Source organism: Lutra lutra, chromosome 4, assembly GCF_902655055.1.
Source record: "Lutra lutra chromosome 4, mLutLut1.2, whole genome shotgun sequence".
Classification (NCBI taxonomy): Eukaryota; Metazoa; Chordata; class Mammalia; order Carnivora; family Mustelidae; genus Lutra; species Lutra lutra.
The window spans coordinates 70,800,271-70,809,705 of NC_062281.1; positions in this window are offsets into that span (position 1 = coordinate 70,800,271).

Below are 9,435 nucleotides of genomic sequence, written 5' to 3' on the forward strand. Positions count from 1 at the left end.
GGTCATTCAGGGTCAAGAAAAATTTTTTTAATTTTATTTCAATATATCAAAGGAAAGAAAGGGGGGCATGTATTGGCAAGGTATCCAGATTTCCTCCTAACAAACACATCATCCCATTTAGTCCAAAATTAATTGTCACCTTTTCAAAAAAAACTCCCCTGATCACCCTCTGAAGGATCTCTAACATCCCTTGCACATTGTTCTCTGCCACATACTCTAGTCATTTCCTTGATAGCATTTATATGAATCTTAATATGAATTTCTTTGTTTCTTTGGATGTGTAAAACACTAAATTATAAACTCCATGGTGATAGAATCTCCACTCACACCATGAGGCGTGTAGCATAGGAGCTAAGCCCCAGCTCCTGGAAACAGGCAGCCTGAATTCAACTCCTGGATATATCAATCACCAGCTATGGGACCTGTGCCTGTTTGTAAACCTCTTTGGGCCTTACTCTTGCCATCTGTAAGATGGGAATAAAGGTAGAACCCTCCACCCTTTGTTGTGAGGATTAAGTAAGCCAATATGTATTAGCACTTTGAAGACTGTATGCCAAACAGTGAAAGCTATTCCAATACTAGTTGTCATTGAATGCCTAGCTTGGGGCTCAAAAATACAGGTTTAAGGGCTAAATTCAACTCTCACAATAGTTCTACATGGTTTCTACGTCTACAGATGAGTAGCTCAAACCTCAGAAGCCAGCCAAGATCACACTCTAGTTAGTAGTCCGGGAACATGTCTGTGTAACTCCAGGCAATCTAGATTTCCCAACCCAAATTGTCTAGTTTTCTGTTACTCTTAATGTGTGCTTTATTTTCATTGTGCCCAGCTTTGAGTGAAGATTTCCAGCCTGTACTCTGGGATATTAAAGGGAAAATCACTTGTGCTTTAGCCTTAGTGAAAACCAGGAGAGTGGTGCCCCCTGCTGGAGGCCTGCAATGGTCGCCCAAGGTGAGGAGGATCCTGGAGGCAAAAGTTGGGGTTACAGAATCCAGGCACTCTTTTCCTCCGTTTAAGGCTCTTCTCCCTTCAATGGCTAGCTTGGAGGGCTGGACTATATTTATTAAGGATTCAGCAGTTGCCTTTCAATATTTTTGCCAATTTTCAGGAAAGTGCTGCTGGAAGGCACTATTACCCTCATTTTACAGAAGAGAAATTGTGGAGATGCTGAATAACTGCCCCCTTTCCCCACCTCCCCCACACCTCATCACTCCTGTGGAACAGGACTGCCATGGAAATTGATGACCCATTTGATTCCGAGTTATGTAGTATCTCTGAGATTAGGAAAAGAGAAGTAATAACAACTACCTCATTGGTTGTCATGTCATTTAAACAAGGTCTGTGCATAGGAAATGCCTAACACACCTCTGGAAGCATAACATGATATTTGGGGTGGGAGGGTGGTTCTTGGCATCTCAATAGCGTATGCATTGATTCTTAAAGGGTAAAGTGATTTGCTCAGCCCAGCAAGAAGAAGGCACGCAAGGCATCAATGAAGAGTCCTGTGAAGGCACAGAACAGAGGTTTGTTTGAGCAACAATGCTGAGAGAGAGAAGGTAACAAAGACTGGAATTACCCTGAGAAAAAGTTTTAAGTGGAAGAGAGACATAGGCACATTACTTTGAAAAATATTGTCCTGAGGCACTGAGTTCCAAGGGTTGCATCAGAGAAGACAATTACAAAGGCCAGGCCACAGGGGTAGCTCAGTCAGTTAAGTGTCCTACTCTTGATCTCAGCTCAGTTCTTAATCTCGAGGTCATGAGTTCAAGCCCTGTGTTGGGTTCCATGCTGGGTGTGGAGCCTGCATTAAAAAAAAAAAAGACCAGAACACCTGAATTGCCGCTGGACTTACAAACAGAGAGAAGGGACACAATATAAAATTTGAGCGAGCAGACTTTACAGGATTTGACTGTGCTTTGAAGGAACTAAAGGGAGAGAAGTCTAGGATCCTCTGTGTCTAGCATGGGTGACCAAGCAGATGGACAAGCTGTTAACAGAAATATGACAGGGGAGCATTTGGGTGGCTCAGTCAGTTAAGCATCTGCCGTCAGCTCAGGTCATGATCCCAGGGTCCTGGCATCCAGCCCAGTGTGGGACTTTCTGCTCAGCGGAGAGCCTGCTTCTCCCTCTCCTTCTGCCTGCTGCTCTGCCTACTTGTGCTCTTTCTCTGTGTCAAATAAACAAACAAAATCTTAAAAAAAAAAAAAAAAGCTATGACAGGCAGAAAGAGAACAAGGTTCCTGAAGTGAGCAGGAAATGAAGAATTTTATCAGTGATGTAAAGCCCTTCAAGGGCAGACTTATCAGACAGCTAAATCCTATAGGACAAAACCTGGCATCAACACCTGGACCAACGTCTCTTCTTTTGTACTGAAATAACCTGCCTGGTCCCCAGAGCTAGGTTCTCAAATACGTGCTGTTTCTCCATTTGAGCAACGGATGAGCAAGGTGGCTTGTGGGTAGGGCCGTGATGTAAGAATGGCGTGTGTGTTCCAACACTGGGATAAAATTCAGTGTGAAGAAGGACCCACACCATGAGCAAGAAGTACCCACACCATGAGCGATAGCAGGACATGAGGGGCCATCTCACTCCCACTCAGGACATACCTGCATTGGATCAAAACCAGGCAGACCTGTCCAATCAATTCAAGTTGTTAGTTCTCTCCTCTATTTCTTATTTATTTATTTATTTATTATTTCTCACCTTTTTAATTTGTCCGGTGAATATAGTTGGACTCATATAAGGTAAATAAATGATGTGAGTCCTCTACAGAGGTTCAATTGGTCTTTAATGAAAAAATTAGTCAATGGGTAATTAAATCCTCTGAGCTTCAGGTGCTTTCCTTAATTTGCCCCAATCAGAAGGTAATGCTGTGAGTAAGCTGAGAGAATGGAGTCCTACATGCCAACAGGCTTCATAGTTTCTTGTTTGCTTGCTCCTTGGAGGAATTTTGGAAAACTATGTGCCCTCTTGCTTATTTTTAAGTAGCTATCAAAAGTTTTTCACCATAACTTAAATAGTTGAAAAATACTATTTCCAGCATGGCACAAATAATGATTGTTTTAATTTAAGTTACAGGATCACTCTTTTAAATATATCCAATGGAATATAATATTATATGACTCTGATATTCATCCTCATCCATTTCTAAAATATATGCCAGCAAGCTCTCCTTTAATGGTGAAAATGTTTATATTATTTTATATTATTTTCTCCTTATACACATATTTCCGTTCCACAGCCTTTGTCGAATTTGATCCTGATGTAATATATTTTATTCTTAACAATATATTTATTCTTTGATTATAAAAATAATGAAAAAAGTATGTAAATTAAATTAAACTTACTTATTTTCTGCGACTATTTAGTTCTAAATGTTAAAGATATTTTTCCTTAAGAATGTTATCAAATTAAATATTACTATTGATCACAATTGATCAAAACATAAGATGCAGTGAATATATTGATTTAAATATTATTAAGCAAAACAAGTTCCTATCCATTTCCCATTGCTGCCTTAACAAATCACTACAACTTTAGCAGCTTAAAACATACACTTGTTATCTCACTGCTCTGTGGGTCAGAAATTCTAGTATAGTGTGGCTCAGCTCGTTCAGCTATTCAAAGTCTCACAAGGTGGAAATTAAGGAGTCAGAGGGGCTTCGTTCCCTCTGGAAGTTTGGGCCATTAGCCGAGGGGGGGAATCCCTTTCCAGGCTCATTCATAATGTTGGTAAAATTCAGATCTACGCAACTATAGAGTTGAGGTCTTATTTCCTTGCTGGCTGTCAGCTAGAAACTACCCCAGCTCCTAGAAGCGTCCCTCTGATAGCTGCCTGCCTCAGAACCGGCACCTGTGTAATATATCCTTCTCACTCCTCACCAACTATCAGTTTCCCCTTCTTCTCCCCTTTCTGATACGTGTATCCTCCCTTCTGCTTATAAGGGTTCAAGTGATTATATTGAGACCACCAAATAATCCAAGATAATCTCTTCTATTTTAAGGTCAATGATTAATAAATTTAATTCTACAAAGTCCTTTCACAGAGTACCTAGGTCAGTGCTTGCTTAACTAACCAAGAGTCAGGACTCTTAGGTGCACATTTTAAGAATACTACCTACCACAGTAACTTCCCATTAGAAAAAATCTATAGTGGGATGCATGAGGCTCTTTTACTTTTTCAATTAGTCTGCGTGTTTGTAGATGACTATCACTCGCCAGTAGGATGAGATATAGTCAACAAAAATTGTATTCTATTTTTCATTTTCAAATACGCAAGCGCTAAGAAACTTTGTGCATATAAATAAGTAAATGATAATGGAAGGAATTTTGTCATAGCAATGTAATTGAGTTCTCTAAACTCCTAAATTATTCTCCAAAAGTATCGCAAGTGATATATCATTTGAAGTCTTTTTTTTAATGATCCGTCAACCAACCTCGTCACACAAGGTTCTCCTTCAATTCTATAGAAAACAGAGAATTGAAAACCATCTGTCTTGCAATAGGATTCTTTACTCAATCATCCTTATTCTCAATTTCTGAGACTTACACCAAAAAGTATTTACAAGACTTATTGAATGGTTTTGCCATGCCTATGGCTCTTTCACTTCTAAATAATGGAAATAATTTTGGCACAAATAAGTGTGGGGAGAAAGAAATGATTTTTCCTCAGCTGTGTTTCACTGTGTAAACAATATTTTTAAATGCAAGTACCCAAGTTCCAGAGTTGGAATGGTCTCTGCTAATAACCAGAAATCCACCTAGATAGAGCAAAGAGCAAGGTTTCTTTATTATACGTTAAGTACAAGAAAAGATTCAGAGTGATTTAATCATTAAAAAAAACTAAGTTAACCTATAATATAAGGAGTATTTTCTCTCAGATTGGCAGCAATACCAATAACAAATAGATTTCTTCAACACCGCTCAGAACTCAAAAAGGATATCTAGCCCAATGGGCTAACAAGCTATTTCAAAAGCAATGTAAGCCCAACAGAGAACAACTAGCAGAACTGAGGCTGACTGTTAGGAATTGTGTGGGATCTATGTGATATAACCCAATCTCTTCACTGCATCCTAGAATCAAAGCCAGAATTCTTCCCTTAGCCCACTTTCCAGCTTACCTGTCACTTTCTCAAAAATATCCCTGGACCAATTACCAATTTATTACCTGCCTCATCTGCAAAATCACCCTTCGTTACCTGCTTAACAAGAATTTATAGGGAATCCTTTAGCTTTTCTCTGCCAAGTGGCATGTAAGCTTTGCCAGTAGATGGCACTGGAGGGACATTACAGGAAGAAGGGATTTTTCTTTCGTGGTTTGGAGAGTGGCATGGCAACAGACATCTCAGAACTTAACTCCTACAGCACTCATAGCATTTCCTCCGGCCAGTTCCTGCAGTACCCAGCAGCCAACAGCCTCCTTGGCACTCCTTCTTCAGAAGGCTTTGTAGCAGAACGTCTACAATGTGGTACCTCCCTATCAAAAAATGTCCTTGATATCATGGAGAACAGCTTTCAACAGAGTTCCAGAGGGTAGGTTTCTATCAACTTCTACCAGAGCAAGACCACAGTGACTTCTCTGCCAATCACTGAACCACAACCATGCCTTCTCTAATAAGGACTAACTGTCCACCTGGGGGCCAGTGAGAAGTCTCCTCTTTAGAGAAGTGGGATGATAAGTTCCTTATTTCCCCTTTCACCTCAGCCCTAGGAGCAGTGGATGCTCCTTACACCTGCGACTCCTGTAGTCTCTGAGGTTCTCTTTACTTCTTACTAGTCAATCCTTTGTAACTCCAATTCCCTGTTATAATTAATACGTATAATTAATTTTTTACATTAAACTTTCCCTGTTTGAATTCCTGTGTAGTTTCCCTCTCCTGACTGGACCCTGTTAGAACCCTAAAATCAGACACCTCCAGAAATTCCCTCAGCTCAGCTCAGGTACGTATGTCTCTTTAAGACTCACAGAGAAAAAAAAGTTTTTAAAATATGTTATACTTTCTCTTTTTAACAGATCACATTGTCTGAGACAAATTAATATTATTTTTAGCAAATTCTCTTATTATACAGAATGAATAATCCCAATCCATTTAACCTTTCCTCACAAGCTCTCATTCAATTCATTCAGCACATTTCATTGGTCTTTTGGGATCTCCTAGATGTGAAGAGAGATTCTGTAATCTCAGACAGACTTCCAGACATGCTGTTGTGCTCTTCTGTTATAATAGTTACATATTCACAAATTAGAAAAAGCGAGAAACCTGCTGATGCAAAGGTAAAATTATTTTAATGAGTAGAAAAGGCACACTTTCTTTCATCTTTCTTTATTAAAAATGGAGGTGTGGAAAGCAGAGGAGAAAGAAGAGAGATCACAAAATGTTAAGCAATGTAATCAAAAATGGAAAATAAGCTGGTAATGTTTAAGTAATAAAATGACAACGTGGAAGGAAAAATAAGGGACTTATCAAGCTTTTACATCTAAATTCAGACTTTAAGAAAGACTTCTAACTGTCCTTGGAATTATCTGAATGACCTTTAAAAGACCCATCATTTACCTTAATCCTGCTTTTGCTATTGTCTTCTGAAACAAGCCCAGAGAATTTTTCAACACTTCAAGGTCATATTCTACGGCAAGGGCAATAGAATTCTGCAGCCAATATAAGTCGATTCAGCAGCTGTAATAACAGGAAGCCATCTGCAGCCCTACATTTAGTATGCAAATGAGAGAAAGCAAAGGTCTAGCATGAGATACAAGATCTTAAATTGCATACTTCTCTCTAGCTTTCTGTTTTCCTCTGGTAAGACTGGATCCATTCACCCCTTTACCAAATAGTTATTGAGTGTCTGGGGGTACCAGACAAGAACTTGAATGATAGGGACAACCCTCTTTAGCCACCGGACTCTTTCTTATTCTTCTAGTCTACTAACTCCCTTTAGGATTTACTGGCCTCCTTGAAAGACCAGGACCAGACATTTACTTCCTCAGTTCCCACTTTCAGGTCGCTAACCACTGCGACCATCTTAATGTTTTTGATGGCCCTCCAGCCCCAAGTCCATTGCCATGCCTGTTGCTCACAGCAAATGACCTCATCTGGTCTTGTGGAAACTTGAGGCCATACAGCATCAAGCCCTTTAATTTCCTTTCTTTTCTCTTCAACATTTATTCTGACTTGCTCCCTTTATTCTCTGAACCTCCTCCTTCAGATCTAATCAATGACATCTATAAGAGAGAATTTTCCTAACACCTTTTTTTTTTTTTTTTTTTTTGACAGAGAGAGATCACAAGTAGACGGAGAGGCAGGCAGAGAGAGAGGAGGAAACAGGCTCTCTGCTCAGCAGGGAGCCTGATGTGGGACTCGATCCCAGGACCCTGAGATCCTGACCTGAGCCGAAGGCAGCAGCTTAACCCACTGAGCCACCCAGGCGCCCTCCTAACACCTTTTGAATCAGTGCTGTGAATCCATCTCTGAGCTTTCCCCTGATGCAAGCCCTAATTGGCTCTCATTGGAATGAAGACAATATATAGATTGGTGTCATTTTGTATTGATCAGTATTCTTAGTTGCAAGTAACAGAATCTCCACCTACGGAGCAGCTCACAGAATCTCCAGAAGGGTCAGAGATACAGACCGAGCCATGCCCCCAGGAATAATACACTACAACCGGGGCGGTTCTAGTAAAAACACTGATGTCACCATCAGCTGGTACCTGGGAGGACGGAGGCTGAGGGCCAGGGACTCTGCAATTGCTGCTTCCAAAGCCAAATAAGTCTGTTTCCTTACTTGTCGCAGGACTAGCTTCCCCACACTTAGCCAACAATTCGACATTGCTCAGATCCAGATCCGTGTCTCCCAGCTGCATGTGAAGAGTTCACAGGCCTGTACTCTAGCTTCAGGGGAGCCTGGGAAGGTGGATAAGAATTGAAGTTTTGAAAGGTAAAATTTACAGTGTGGGAAATTACTTAAACATAAGTGGGCATTCAACAATTTGGACTGCTGTAGAGGCAAATGACCACCAAACATTGCTTTTTAGTCCATATTTTAATATGAATATAATTATTTTATTCCTTTAAAAACATGACTTCATGGGTTCCCTATCACCGAAAGATTAAATATAAGCTGCAAATATAGCTTATTACCATATCGTATGCCTTCCTCTTCCTCCCCTCTATTCATTCCTGCTATCATTTATATTCTTAGGAACCTAAAACCCTACAAAGCTTTTTGGAAAAACACACAATCCTTGTGGTTCCTTTCTGTCCTTCCATTGCTTTTCTCTCTCTCTGGAGTGTTCCTTCCCTTTTCTGCCTTCAAATTCCTGTTCAGAGCACATGCCAAACTGTGGGCTACAAAAATAAAACTTATTAATGGAATTCCCATCTCAAGGGACTTAGCATGTGCTACATACTGAATGTCTGTGTGTCCCTCAAAATTCATGTTAGACCCTAATCCCCCATGTGATGGTATTTGTCAGGGCCTTTCAGAGGTGATGAAGTCATAAACATGGAACCCTCATCAATGGGATAGTGCCCCTATAAAAAAGCCTCCAGAGAGCTCCCTCACCAGTCTGCCATGTGAGGACACAGGAGGAAGCTGGTCATCTATGAACCAGGAAATGAATCCTTACCAGACACAAAATCTTCAGGTGCCTTGAACCTCCAGCCATGAGAAATACATTTCCATTGTTTATAAGCCCACAGTCCATGGTATTTTTGTTATAAGAGCATGAGTAGACTAAGACATGATGAGAGGATGAACAACATATAAACAAACATATAAACAAACAAGATGAAAACATAAAGTTACTACTTGAGTAGTAACTGAATGTTCTGGTAGTTCTCTGTTGAGAGAAGCATGTGAAGCCAGAGGGTGTGGATAAGCACTGCTGTCCGGGGGGCCGGGATGAAGATCATCAGGAAAGGCGTGGCAAGATAACTTTCTCAAATATTAACCTGCAGGGATTTTTGCTCCCTGATACTTCCCTCCTACCCTTCTCCTATGTAAGAACTACATTATAATCTTTATGGATTTTGTTGTTCAAAAGCCTAAGCTCCAAGAACTGAGGTCACTCACAGACCAGCAATCCATGGGTTGTGTGCGGCCTACAGATACAATTTGTTTGGTTCAAGCAATCTTCTTCTAAATTTAGAATTAGCCACCAACATAAACAAATTTCCCAATTTCACACAAGACTTTAAATTTCCAGCTTCTCTCAAAAGTCTGGAACTTCAGGCCGGTATATTTTGTGGCATCAGTGAGCTGGAGCTGAGGAGTGGCTACCCCTTTAAATGGACCCCACCCCCACCACTCCTTATTATCTCTTATGCACACCCGTTCTGCTCGTGTATTACCAACCTTATTTCTGTAAGATTTGGGTTTTCAACACAGGCCTTAGAATAACTGAGAGGATAGCTGGAGGAGGTAAATGGGAAAAGAAG